This window comes from Melitaea cinxia, chromosome 2 (genome assembly GCF_905220565.1).
Source record: "Melitaea cinxia chromosome 2, ilMelCinx1.1, whole genome shotgun sequence".
NCBI lineage: Eukaryota > Metazoa > Arthropoda > Insecta > Lepidoptera > Nymphalidae > Melitaea > Melitaea cinxia.
Window position 1 is genome coordinate 11,809,577 of NC_059395.1, and position 16,337 is coordinate 11,825,913.

Sequence of the window (16,337 nt, forward strand, 5' to 3'; positions counted from 1 at the left end):
CGGTCAACGTGCATGAGGCATGGAACGTCATGGAAACAACATAATTAAAATGTCGAGGATTAGGTCTAGGAAGTGTTGGACTTATGCCTAGCATCCCTCTAGCTGGCTCAGATCCAACGATGACAGATTGTCACAAGATAATAGGCTATATATTATATACATGGAATTCGTATAAATTACCGATTAGATGTTTATTTATTTTGTTTTGTGTATATTGCAGTGTATAAATTATTATCTATATGTACGTGGATATGTAATTAAATCGTAGTAAGGCCAATTATGAACAATGAACGTTTTATTAAAATGACAATTGTTACGTGTTGAACTTATCATTAGCTGTCACATAAAATAGTTATTAGATTTTTCATATGTTTGTATGTTTGTGTAAAGGCACAAATTCCTAAAAGTACTAAGTCGATATTAGTAAAAAATTGTATTTGTATAATTGTACTTATAACAAATTATATGTAACTTAGATTATAAAAATCTCCGCCGCGAATTAAGTGGATTTGTACAGCTTGTAACAGTAGGTAATGTCTAATATGTACGATTTTATTTTTGTGTTACCCACACATTAGGGATTCTAAACATTTTTTTTTTAATATCATATCAAAAATTGACCGCTCCAGCGGGATTCGAACCCGCGTCTCCGACTGACCGTGTCGGCGCTCTAGCCACACACGACACGGTCAGTCGGAGACGCGGGTTCGAATCCCGCTGGAGCGGTCACTTTTTCATATGATATTCAAAAAAAGGTAATGTCTAATTTTAAAAAAGCGCGAGGTTTTATTTTAAATCAGTTTAAAACGTTAGTTTCTTACGTAGACATACACTTTCATTACATTATATTTACGAATTCGTGTTATTCATTATAACACTCGTGGCTTTATAAAAGAGGTAATAAATAAGAAAAATGTGAATATAAACAATCAATGTAGTTTGACACGTGGAGTTAATGAGAGCACGGAGAGCTGCGGAAATGATAATAATTACATGAATGCAAGTGCAGTTGAAGGTTGTGATACATAGGATGTCGATAACTATTTTTATGTAGTCTTGAGAAGATGCATTCGTAGGCGCACGAGGAGATAAACTTTGTACGCATAAATACAAATAATGAAATACATAGAAAATAGAGGTAAATTTATACTGATTTTATTTTTCTATCTACGGCTATATAAATATAAGAAAAATAATAAATAATATTATAAAGTTAACAAAAATTGTCACCTGTAGTAAATAATAGGCATAATATAAAAACAAAAATAATAAAAGCGAAATACTAGATCGTTCAATAAGTCCCGAGACTAACCTGGAAATGGCGCATATATTAAAAACTCTTTTGATTTTTAAAAAGTACTGGCTATCAATACAAGAATATGTGTCAAATTTTTAAAAATGGAACAATAAAATTATTGATTTTGAAACATTTAAGTGACGCTACGGTTGTAATTTCGATACAATGGAAAAAAACGAGTTTCGCGTGTTGATAAAAAATTGTTTTTTAATGGGAAATAATAGCGTTGAAGCACAGCAATGGCTTATAAAATGTTATGCAGGATCAGCTCCCTCTAAAGCAACCATTTATCGGTGGTATGCCGACTTCAAACGCGGTCGCATGGACACCAATGATGGGGAACGCTCAGGTCGTCCAAATGAAGCAGTGACTCAACAAAATATTAACCAAGTCCTCAAAATCGTATTGGAAGATCGGAAGGTAAAAGTGCGAGAGATAGCCGAGATAGTGAAGATTTCAGCTGGTAGTGTTTTCACTATTTTACATAAAAATTTGGCCATGAAAATGCTTTTTTCTAAGTGGGTGCCGCGTTTGCTTACAACTAATCAAAAGGAACAACGTATCAATGATTCAGAGCGATGTTTGGCGCTGATGAATCATAATAAAAAGGATTTTTTACGTCGGTATGTAACAATGGATGAAACCTGGATATACCATTTCACTCCGGAATCCAATCGGCAGGCAGCGGAGTGGAGAGCGGCTGGTGAAAGCCGCCCGAAGCGTCCAAAGACTCAGAAATCGGCCGGTAAGGTTATGGCGTCTATATTTTGGGATGCGCATGGAATACTTTTCATCGACTACCTTGAAAAGGGGCAAAATATAAATAGTGACTATTACATGTGCTTATTGGAGCGATTGAAGTACGAAATTGCGGATAAACGGCCTCACATGAACAAAAAGAAAGTGGTGTTTCACCAGGACAACGCGCCTTATCACAAGTCCGTGAGAACGATGGCCAAAATTAACGAATTGGGCTTCGAATTGCTTCCTCATCCCCCTTATTCGCCAGACTTGGCCCCCAGCGATTACTGGCTGTTTGCAGACCTCAAAAAAATGCTTCAGGGTAAGAAATTTGACTCAAATAGTGAAGTTATCGCAGCAACGGAGGCTTATTTTGAAGCCAAAGACAAATCGTTCTACACACATGGGATAGAAAAGTTAGAAAAGCGTTGGAGGGACTGTATCGCTCTTGGAGGAGACTATGTTGATGAATAAAAATTAATTTTATAAAAAAGACCTTTTTTAGTACTTAGTCTCGGGACTTATTGAACCACGTGTTAGTATAGGTATAATTTACGTGTTAAAGAATACAAAATTAAAACTATGTCCCGAGTAATACTTTACTATATAGGTAACAACTACTCTGGTATAGTGGTGCATGAAGGCACCTAAACACTGGCGGTTTGCGGGTTCGATTCCCGCTCGGAATGTATATTTGTGTTCGTACCAATATTTCTTCTCAGTTTGTTGTGGTTTCTTGAAATACATGATAGCCATCTTTGCTCATAGTAGTAGTAGTAGTCGTGGAGCAGTATGGTTGGTTAAGCTCCAATCCTTCTCCTACATGGAGAGAGAGGCCTATGTCCAATAGTGGGATTTACAGGCTGAATTCATGAGGATCGATTCCGCGACCGCTAGCGTATCGATTATTTGCTGTGGCCAGTGAGCCAATGTCACTACTACACATATATTATGATGTAATATTAATTATCAGGTACGAAAATGATGTTTCAATGTTTGTTTTTATTATTTCAAAACGGTTAATCCGATGGATATAGGATATTAGCATTTTGATATAACTTATAATTTCCTGTTGATGTTTAAAGTATGAGTAGTATAAAAAAAGTCCACTTACAAACACTTAGTCAGCACGATATAAGGTTTTATTAAGTTGAAAGTGAATTCAAGTTCCTTGCAACACACCTGTCATAAATTATCAGCATATTAAGTTGATATGTTTGCTTTACTAATCTAACTAGTTTTAGTTTAAGCAATAAAAATATTGTTACACAACAATCTTTTCGGTGTATTAATGGTATAACATGGCTGTGTTATCGTAGGTTAAATGTTTGATGCACTATCACAGATCACACCTTCTGTGCACATTCTTAGCTTTCTCATTCTAACTTTAATTCTTTTACGCCCAGTTGCACGAAATAAAATTAAAATTTAAGCAGGGATTAAACTAATTTAATCACAAGAATTTCAAACAATTCTTGCGATTAAATTAGTTTAATCAATACTTAAATTTTAATTTCTTTTCGTGCAACTCGGCGTTAGTATTTATAATTTTACTGAGTCTATAACTAGATATTAAGAATTTGCTTACTTGAAAGGTTTGTAGATTATATTTGTAAAGTGTCGATGATAAATCTATATATTAATACGTACGAGTAAAGCATAAACTTTGTACCCTTTTTTAGGTAAATTGCGAAGATGGAGGAGTATGAAATTTTGTACACTTATAGTTTGCGAAAGTGCAATGTATAATACTAATATTTTTTTAAATTATGCCTCAAACATAGGTACATCAAATTAATAAAAAAAAAAAAAAAAAAAAAAACTTAAACATGCATATGACACACACGCATATATTATAACTCTTTTTTTATTATTATAGAAGTACAGTCTTTGACAACAGAACCTTAATAATGTTCACAATTATAATTTAAATTATTATGGTTGAATTTTGACCACTGAGCGACCACTAGGTATTATAAATACACAATCTTTCAGTTTATAAAATATTGTTGATATCAAACCTTTTTTAAATAAAACTACGAAACAGTCCATAACAAATACGGATGAATCAACGGTGGCTTAAAAAGATTTAATCATCGTCCCAGAACTTAGAAGACACTTTAGACTCTTTTTTTATTAAATATTGAATCGAAGTGAAAGTCTTAAGCGAAGTCATTATCAGTTATTAAACTGCATCGTGGGTGGACAGCGGACATAAAAGGCACTCGTAACGGTATGTGTAACTCTTACGATTAAAAATTCTGACACAAATTGGACGGAATTATGAATCACTCTTTCAATGTCACTTTTCTTTAAGGTTTTTATTTACCATGATTATTGCGCTTTAAAAAAATAAATGATAGAAAAAAAAATGTTCTAGATAAATTACAAAATTGCTTTGGTTCTTCCGACTTTGTTCCATAAAGCACGTAACGCTATCAGTCCTAATACCCGATGATGTTTTTTACTCATGGCGGAGAAAGCACTCTACTATACGTAAAGTATAGGCGCTCGACAAGCTGTTTTGTTGTACAATACGCATGTCGCATGCAATAAAATAATAATTGTAATGCTATTACAAATTTTTTTAATTTGTGTATTACCATAATGGAGTTAGGTAATTTAACGCACAAATAATTTTTTGCTACAACAAATGCACCAAATGACGTTAAGAAAACAGATCTAGACTGGTAGATCCTTACTAATTCTAAAAAACGGACAATTCAATTTTATATGTGTATGTATAAACTGTACTAAAAATTTGTGTTGTTAGTCATTCGTAACCAGATATTGAGGTATCCGCAATTATTGGTGCACTTTAATTTTCACGTATCCATTTGTGTTGCTAAAATGAAAGTGTACTTTAAACATTTCACATTAAAATATATTTAAAAAATAAAAAATCATTTGAAATTCAAGTGCAATAATTTATTATTAATAGTAATTTTTTTTTTTAAATTATACCTACATATTTACAATTCACAAATTATGAAAATAAAAATAAAAAAAATTAAGTAAAATAAATAAAATAAAATAAATAGTTAAGGACGGTAATGCAATTTGAAGTCTATTTCATTCCAAAATTAGTAGTTTTTTTATTTTTTATTTAATCATTTAAATACCTTAATTTTCAGATCCACATATCTGATACGACAAGTTATTATACAAGTATTTATTTAGAATATGAGAAAAAAAAAATGTAAAATGTTACGCTACGATGGATGGAAGGGAATAGTATCTATTTACACTAATTTCCAGAAGTATAGTAAGATAGTACAGGCCATATAAATATTTGATGTGGTCTAAGTATTTATGTTTGTATCGTGTGTTTCTGAGTCATACTCTAGGGTACGGAATCGTTAAGTTTTCAATCGAAAAGTTCAATAACATTTTTAATTGGTTACACATCGATTGGGTTACAGGGTTACCCTTTCATAATTTCTTACCTTTAATTCTATCTAAAAATATTTTTTATCATAAAGAATCTGTTATCTAGAATTATCTATGCAATATATTAAATAAAAACCATACAGTTTATTTAAATAAATTATAAATATTTAACATTCATAAAAACGAAAATGATCTGTACCAATTTAATAAATTAATTCTGCAAATCGTTTTAAAATTTTTATTAATTTACTCAGATGCCTCGCATTATTACAAAATGCAGAAAAACGAAAATAAATGAAGTGTATCTTTTATTTAGAAACGTGCATATAATTCAACATGAATATTTCGTGATGAGATATTAACAAAAGGAATATATGGAACATTATTTTTGTAATTTTAATTATGTCCGTCATCTAAAATTAAGAAGTAAATGGAAATAGCTTTTAAATTTAAAAATAAAGAAATAAACACCTCATACTCAAAGACCATCAGTAGGATTGACTGCTGTCAGGGGTCTAGACACAATGTCTGTATACAACACACGTCCACAGATTCAAGTTGGATTAAAGTTTGGACCGCCAGCACAATAGCCAGTGTTTTAACCGCTGCATCAAGCGCCTTCGAATATGGAAATATTTAAAGCCGCTCTACACAATAAAGCTTATGTTCTTTCTGAATATTTCGTGATAATATAAGTAAGAATGTTTAAGAGATGTACGAAAAAGTGAAATAACATTAACACGTTAGTAAGCCTAATTTATAAAATTGTAAGCTCTATACTAATTAGACTACAATTTCAAATAAAAAATTTTTGAATTACTCACAAAAATTAACTATAATTTTACAAGTTGATTATGGTTTGACGCAAAAGCTTAAAGTTAATTCTTCCAACCAATTAAAATTGTTTGCTTAAACTTAGCAAGTGCGCACGTAATGACCGTATAAAATAAATGGGACAGAGCAACTTACTGTGAATCCAATTGGTCGTGAGTCATTCTTTAATAAGAATGTCATGTTTAGTTTTCTTAGCATAATTGAGATGAATGTTTGTCTGTATGTCCTTTATAGAATCGTAAACTATGCATTTGATCATGTCATGATCTTTAGCCCACAAAAGTTTCTGAGTTAGTAGGACAAAAAAAAAAAACAAAAAAAAAAACAAAAAAAAAACAAGCTTATTCATACTATTTTATTATCTTCGTACCACCACCACGACTCTCCACTGTTATCTTTTACTTTAAACAATTTTTTTATTCATAGTAATATTTAATACAAAAGTAGCTCGTTATGCTAAGTTTTCTCTTCTAAACCGTTGAATGATGTATAAAAATCTTGAAAACTAACTCTATATCAGAGGATTCACCTATAAACAAACTTGAATATTGTGAAGAAGTAGAAATTTTGAATAAAAATATCACTGGAAATTTTCAGAAGACAAATTAAGCTATCCTTGCTATAACATTCCGGTAATTGTCCGACGTTGGTAAGTCACGGGTATCGTCTAGCCAATATTTCTATAGACCACAATATATAAATTATATATAAACTTTTGAGTTATTAAGTGTGGTATAATGATTCATACATTTATGTTGAGGCGGTGAATGACACTCTTACACTATACACACGGCCAATGATACTCGCGCGTGCTTTCGTCAATCTTCTTGCGGTATAAATGACTGATGCTATCTTTCGGACATCGGTATAACCGTTATAAACATGTTACGGCTATTGTTGACATTGTTTTTCTATGTCCAAATCTTCGAAATATTTTCAACGTAAATTATATTTAAAAAAAATATTCAATAAGACAAAACAGTTGAATAAAGGTCCAACAAGTCTAATGAGGTTACAACTTTGCCTCCCTTTTTTTAAAAAAGGTCGGTGAAGTCTGTCCCATTTAAGTACCCACAGCAATAATTTATAACATATTTATAGGGCACATCATAATAGTTTAAGAAATACACATTAAAAGAAAGAACAACATTTTTTAATCACTGTAATACTTGCTCTCAATACTTCTAACGGCGCCGCGTGATTCACTGAACGCCACACATCGTGCCTATTATTCATTCTTTATGTAACACTACTGTTACAAAATATACAGTTAAAGTTTTGAACGTAATAAGCGAGGTTCTTTTGTTTCAGCCATAAAAACAGTGAAAAATAACGACACAAATACTATTGTAACTGTTTTTGGGTTATGGTTTTGTATTTTGCCTAAACTGACTTTTTTCAAAAATGTGTAAAGTTTTATCCATTAAATAAATATGTAATAATATAATATATTAAAAATAATTTAATAAAAATAAATTCTTAAAAGACTTACAATTACATTATTATTATTTATTATTGTATCTTTGCAAAATTGTATTTTTAATTTGAGTTTTTTACAACTAGACCTTTGCTAAGTATAAACATTTTTTTATAACTAGGTCGGCATACAAGCGTACGGCTCACCTGATGGTAAGCGATTACCGTAGCTTATAGACACCTATAACATCGCAAGCGCGTTGCCGACCCAATACGCAATCCCCCCAGGAGCTATGGTCACCTTATTCACTAACAGGAACACAATACTGTTTCTGTAACTGTGTCTTCTGTAAGGTCGGCCCCAGTCGGGCTGCTTCATATTTTGAGCAGGAAATTTCTGCTGTGCCCTACCTCAGTTACACATATTAATAGATATATAAATATAAACTACTTTATATAATATAGTTTGTAATAAAAATTAAGTTTTTTTTTAAAGGACAGGAATTTACCTTTTAACATTTTTACGTTTCATATCAATAAAGCTTGAATGATTTAGTCACTAAAATTAATTTATGATAGTGTCATATTTCCTCATGTTGTTGCGTTATTATATTACTATAAATTATAGATTAACTAGTAAAGGAAAATATACGTAAAGCCTTTTCTATGAAGGCAATTTGTTACGATTTAATAGCATGAGGGTCAAAAGTGACATGTACACGTAAGTCCCAACGATGTGTTTGACAGATAAAACGTTACTCAGAAGATTGAATGAGTCACCGAAGGATGAGTCGGAAGGACCAAATATTCGGGATTAAAAACTTCTCGACTTTATACACGGGTTATTGTACTATTGTTTTTATCCTTTTATGCAGGTAAATATTTAATAGTATATTAATTTTACGAAATAGTAAAACAGATATTTGGAGACTTTTAGTCTCGGAGGCCAAGATCCACTTTGGGTCGCTGAGCCAAAGGAGTAAGTAAGTAAAACAGATATTTGCTAAGTCGCGCAAAAAAGGTTGTATAGAAATACATGAGAAATTAAACACTCCGTAATTAATGTTTCCATTTATTGTGGCACATACAAATAAACTAAATATTTTATATGCCTATCGTTATTTTGACTGTCACATTAAAATATTTATTGACCTCAAAACTAGTTTTAAAATATACCTAAACAATCGTTTCTAAGTTTTAAGTGAACCAAAAAAGTAAGCATTCGTTGTGAAAGTGTAATTTCCATGTTTTCTATACTTATATTATAGAGGAATGATTTGATGGTTTCTTTGTTTGCATTGAATAGGCTCCGAAACTACAGAATCGATTTGAAAAATTCTCTAACTGTTGGGAAGCTACACTAACCGTGGGTGACATAGGCTGTATTAATTTACAAAATAATTAGGGAAACAAATATTTTGAAATTTTTGTTAAATGCCTTTTTTGTTAAATTCTATAAAATAAAAAAATATTTTTTTTATTTTATAGAATCTTTTAAATTAATTATCACTTCGAAAGCCTATTACATGTTAATATTAAATTATGACTATTATAACCACATAGGTATATGTATAAAACTGTTAAATTTTTTTACGTACTCAATACACACTCGATTTTAAATTCGAATAATTCACCGATGAGTGTATTTACTACAATCGGTCGGTTTATGCCCGAATCAAGAATTTTCGATACTATAGACCTAACTTTATATAGGTATTAGTTCATTCACATTTAAGCGCTTAAACGTCAAAAAGGTAAATATATATTTTTTTAAACCCTAAACACGACCCCCCAATAATGAACTAATCCTATTATTTGAATATATTGCATGCGACGAGAAAATAGTTATCCTATTTTTATTTTGGGTTAGATAAAAGTGCTTAGTTTAGGACTTAGGAAGAGAGCCTCGGGAATCTGCGCATGAGTTGAAAAACCTCAGAGCGTGAAGGAATTCGGTAGTCTTTTTTGTTTCTACCGACCGTCGACCTACAGCGAAATCGTGCTTCTTATCGATGAACTCTGACGTATTCTTGTAAACACATTGTTTTGTATTTTACTATTGATTTAGAAGGTGTATGCTATCCGACAAAATATTGTGGTTATTAAATGACGTTAAATAATCAAATCAAAATAGTTTTATTCAAATAGGCACTTTTTTATTCAAAAGCACATTCGAATCGTAATTTTACAAATTAAAATTTGTATTATTTTTAAAATGAAAGATACCATTAGTTCGGATCGCAGATTCTGCAGGGAAGAACCGACAACAATCTCGGCAGTTACTCTTTAAAAAATATAAACTGTTTTTATGCCAATTTGGTAATGTTGCATGAAATTGAGCGCAAATAAATCCACACATCTTCATAATGTATATAATCCAGCATCAAATAATATATAGCTTTAGCTATTAATTTCTTTTTAATACAAACTTTTAATTTATTAACAGACTGTTTCAAACTCGTTTGCGGGATTTTATTATAGTTGCCAATACTATTACACAAAAAGGAGACGTTTACTTTGCGCATTCCAAAATTTAGAGTTACAATTTTGTTATTCCTTGTCGTGTTTAATAGTGTTAAATCGCAGCGATTATTACTATTTCAATGCAATCAATATTCTTGTGAATATACATAATGTTGTTATAAATATATTGTGCCGCAAATAACTACCCAATAATAAACTACGCAATACATTAATCCTTCTATTGATTTAATCGTTTAACAAAACTTCTAGAGTTTATCTTTATGTTAAAGTTCTTAAGTTAACAATATTATATGCGTACAACATGCAACAATTATGTGCATTTTATATGCGTAGTGTGTGTACATTTTATTATGTAATGTGTTCTGTAATTTTTTGTATAGTTAATATATTTTTAATATGTGTATGTATGTATATGTATGCATGTATGTGTGTAAAGCTAGTTTTCTTCCTGTTCTCTTCATTTTAATTCTGTGCAACCCTTTCCGATTTTTGCACATTATCTCCTCCAAGCTGGTTGTCTGGAAGAGATCGCTGTTTAGCGATAAAACCGCCTGTTATACATTTCTTTTGTGAATCGTTTTGTTAATTGTAAACTTCTTTTTATGTGTACAATAAAGAGTAAATTAATTAATTATATGTGACAAAGGTAATGGACGGTATATATGTATAAAATATTATAAATATTTTCTGCGATGATGTTACTCAATTGTACTCGATTGATTATTTAGTTTGGAAAGTGTCGTAGTTTTATTTAAAAAAGGTTTGATATCAACAATATTTTATAAACTGAAAGATTGTGTATTTATAATAACTAGTAGTCGCTTAGTGTTCAAAATTCGACCATAATAACTTAAATTATAACACTACACACACATCAACCTATTGCTGGACATAACTGGCGTCAAAAATGGCGTGAACTCATGTGTTTTGCCCATAGTCACCACGCTGGGCAGGCGGGTTGGTGACCGCAGGGCTGGCTTTGTCGCACCGAAGACGCTGCTGCTCGTCTTCGATCTGAGTATTTCAAAGCCATATATATTATAGAAATGTTGAATTTTTCTTTATGTATTTTATTACTAAGACCCGAATGCCAAAACTCAAATTACTATAACAGTATATCACATCACATACATTTGCTATATAATCAAGTACTTTTATATAAAATGAAAAATCTGTTAAAAGTTGAATTTCACTGGAATCAAGTCGGGGTCGTACGTTAGTGTCGATATGAAATTAAAAGACGTTATATCGTTTATATAGTATCGTCGATGGAATTAATACCAGCAACAATGACCGATGGTAGGACATGTGAGTTCCAGACGCTTAAGTCACTACAATCTTCGTCTGCTGGTGTTAATTATGGAACGAGTGTTACAAGGTTCTCGTATCAATAGGTGCCTGTAACGGTCGGAGCCAGGTGTGGGCGTCGAGCCAAACAAAACCTGATTAGTTTTAACGTTAACCTACATTCATATATAAACTTAATAAAAAAAAGGTTTTATTAAAAAACTATGTATTAATCTTCGAAAACAATATATATTCCAATTGTAAGAATCATTTCAGAAGTGTTGTTAAATTAAAACCACAAGTCTATATTAACATTATGTATTTGAACATAGAAGTACTGATCACAAATAAATCAATTAGTTACTGTATCTAACATATTTTCATTTCACTATTATGATGTTATATCTATTATACTTATACTACTTATCACTTGAAAATATTACATTAGCTTACTTGTACATAACCAAACATATATGTTATAAACATATATGTTATACATAACCAAATATAAATAATATACTTGTATTATTCCAATCTTATAATTATTAATTAGTTATCGAAATGTTAGATACCTGACACTTGGTTTTTAATCCCACACTCTAAGATGAAAACACCTTGGGACCATTGACTCTCACAATAACCATAGACTATATAGGTATATTATAGGTGTTACCAACAGTAGATCAATGAATGATAACACGCTGAGATATGCAATAATATTATGTTGTGTTACACAATATAATCAATTAATTATCTGTGTATGGTTGTATATATGTACGTTTAAAAGAATATCATCAGATTAACTGGAAACCAACCTAATTTATGTGTTACTAATGTATATAAGCGCTTAGTGAGAAACATTTGTAATAAATAAATAATAAATGCTATGGAAAAATTAAGGGTGCCAAACAAAGTAATAATTATTTTCAAATAATCGTTAGACTCGTAGTCAGTATCGCAGATGATAATAATTATAAGAAATACTACCTATTTGAAATATTACCTACTTATAATATTAACTATCTGAAAAATGTGAAAATATATTATTTGACTTTATTGTTAACTAAGCGATCCTAAGATGCAATTAACAACTTTTCTAACTCAAATATAATTCTTTCGATCGAAGTTCCCAGGGTTTGCGCGTTCAAGGAAAATAAAAAAAAAATAAAATAAAATCTTCTGCTTTGTTATATATTGTGACTTTTTTGTGGTTTTAGTGCGTTGAATCCTTTCAGTTTAGTTGACGTTTGTGGTTATTGTTACAAGTGGATCGTGATACGAAATGTTATATTTTATAAGCAATTTTAAAATTAATTAGCCAAGTCATAGAAATTTAATATCTGCATAAAATATACTAAACAAGTACAAATAAATATTATATAGTAAGGTATTTTATTTTTCACAGCATGTTTAATGATATGAACATGTCCCGTGTCATAATGTACGTATAATAAAAAGAAGCCTAAAATAAGTTATAAAGCCTGTTCTTTTTAGAACGTAAGCTATAAAAACTCTCACTGTGACTCAAGAGAACAGCACTAATATAAACAAAGGTGATAATGGCTAATTATGTAAGGAGTATTTACGCTATTATTGTTACATAGACACTGTATTATTTTTAATTATAGCACAGTTGTACAATAAAACAAGTCTAAGATAAATATTAATTGTTGTAGTTGTCTCTTTTTTATTTTATTTTTTACATTAATAACTTATTTACCTTATACTTTTGCACACTACATTGAACGTGACTTGATAGGTTGTATTCTTGTGCTATGTTTCGTATATCTAAGACACAGTGCAGGCCTATTGCTAAAGAAGTTTTACTTCAGCACTCTCGTTTTTTTCGCTTTTGTTCATTGTATCAATAGTTTATTTGTTATCAGATGATTGGGGTGTTATATCCAGGCTGGCACCGGTGAGATTTTATTTATTTATTTATTTATTCTTAATGTACACCAAAATACAGACACGTATAAAGAAAGATACAATACAAGATGTACAAAGGCGATCTTATCGCTAAATAGCGATTTCTTCCAGATAACCTTTGCGTACTGGACACGATACAGTAGCAGCGGTTAGAAGTGTGCACAAATTAAGGAGGAAAAATCAATAATAAATAGATAAAAACTACGATATGATAGACTTACATAATTATTAAAGAAAAAAAAAACATATAAATAAGTAAATATTTTAGTGTATACTATATACTCTACATATACACACACATAAACATACATACACACATACATACATACACATATAAAAATATATACACACACACACACACACACACACATAAATATATACATATATGTACACATAAAGTAAACTACGAATCGCGACAGTTATAACTTAATGAGCGACATATAATGCTTTTTAAGGCGTTGCTTGAAGCAAGCTTGTGTTGGAGCTTATTTTATTGAAAGCGGAAGAGAGTTCCATAGACGGGCAGCATTAACAGTAAATGAATCGGAGTAGAAGGAGGTAGAATGGGGAGGAATTTTCAGAAGCAAATTGGATTCAGATCTAAGGGAGCGTTCATGGGAATCGCAAAGAAACGTAAACCGTTTTTTAAGGTAATGAGGGGCATTAGGATTAAAAAGAACACAGTAGAGTAGAGATCAAGTTTTAGATTTGTCTATTTATTTATCACGTGATCGTTGTTAAAGTATGAAACTTCTTTAGAATCGTCATTTGAAAGTCGACGGAACGAAAATGCGACAAGATAAAGACATAAATGTATGGAAAAGAATGAGATAGAAACAAGAGTTACACTGTATTTTATATTGTCTTCTCTCCTGGTCGACGCAGCAGCCAGCCACTACGCAGCACTGCACCACTCCGACTCACTGGAGCATATGCAGCATCACCGCAGACAGTTCCGACTCACCGTGAACGGCATATGCGGCATCTGGTTCCGACTCACCGGAACATTCCACTGGCCCGGCAAGCATCACAAGATCATTGGACGACACAACCTGCTATCGACCGCCGGTCTCGGGGGGAGTGATGTAGCAACATCTAATCTCGCGAAATACAAACCAGAGAAAACTGACGTATCCTACATCGCGCTATCAAAGTTATAAAAGTGTTTGAGTATATATACAAGATCCCGACAACAACCGTTGGGGCCAGTAGCACACCAGACACAATAACCGTCTGGTCGGAGGATCCTCCCTTTTCTTCACAATTCCCAAACTGGTGACTCCGACGTGATCACACCCTGATTCTTCACATCCCAAACCCACAAACCCTCCGCATACTAAATTTCATGAAAATCGTTGAGTCGTTTCCAAAATTCAGATTATATATATCCAAGACTAGCTCGTTCAAAGATATTAGATTTTTATATATAATTGTTTTTATTAGTAACATTTAGGTTTAGATGAAGAACGACACTTTGTGACTCGTAACCGAACTGCAATTAGCACCTTTTATTAACTCTACAATTGTTTGTCATGTGTTACGACTATGACACGTTAACGCGAATCGTTAATTTTATAATATATAGGAAAATATCACTTATCATACCTATTGAAGTTAACTTTTTCACATACAAAACGGTGTCTTTTTATTGAAAAAGGCATTACAAAATGCAAATAATATTGATAAACATGATTGTTATTGATGGAAAATTACACAATAATACTAATATTTTTATACCACGAAGGTTTTAAACAAGCATTTGAGTCACCTGATGGTTAAAAGTTGAAATAGCCTATGTACGTCTGCAAGATCAGGATTATCGCAAGCACGTTCCGGACTCTATCTTCAACCCTCACCATAACATCATTTGAGAACCGGATTATTCAGCTGCGTTTTATTGTAATGTTCAGGTACTTCCCCAGTCAGACAGCTCCTGATATTTAAGCTGGATATTTCCCGCTGTGCTTTACCTTAATAATACGTTTATACTTATTATTATATAGACGATAGATTGGTGTATTAATCACAGAAAATCGTTGTTGTGTTAGCATTTGCGAGTTTAATCACCGCTCGCGACAAATGTTTATATAAAGCATACATTATGATCTACGCTGTTTATGTTTCCCGACCCACGCTATTATAGGATATATTGTTATTTATACTATTTATTTTAAGTTCGCTCTGGTGTAGTGGTGCGAGTAGTCGTCTAAAACACCGATGGTTTGCGGATTCGATTCCTTCTCGAAATGGATATTTATATATTTACAAATATTTCTTCCCGATTTTAATGTTGTCCTAGAGGGTCTCCCGTGCCTTGGAGAGCATGTTAAACTGTCGGTCTCGGTTGTTGTCAGAAATACCTTACCGTTACTCATAGTTGGGAACATATCCGCCAACCCGCAGTGGAGAAAGAGGCCTATGCCCTGCAGTAAGATGTTAAATAATTATTATAGTTACAGGCTGGATGCGATGCGATTTTATACTCTACAGAGTCCGGACGGAGCCAGACAGTTTCTTATTGTATGCTGTTGTTGTAAGTTGGAGCAAGAAACATTCACAAATTATTCTGCAGTTAATAATCAAATATTGTAAAAAATATTTAACTAAAATTTTGATACTGTTTAAACTTCCTTCGTAAGAACAAAAATATATCTTAAATGGTATCTTAAATCAACCTTGGTAAACACAAACCAAGGTCAGGCATTCTTCAAGGGTAATTCAAAATGTATTATTAATGTAAATGTATATTAGAATACGGTCCTTGAGATCTACGTTTGAGATGACTATTGTTTTATGATATAATTTTTACATAATATAGGAACTTGTATTCCTACATAGTTTCGAGGTAAAATTTATTTTCTTTTATGCTTATACGCGTATTCACTTGACAGTTTGTTGGTATATTTTAATCTCAAAGTGAAAATATATCTAATGAAAAAAATCTATTTCATATTCTTTT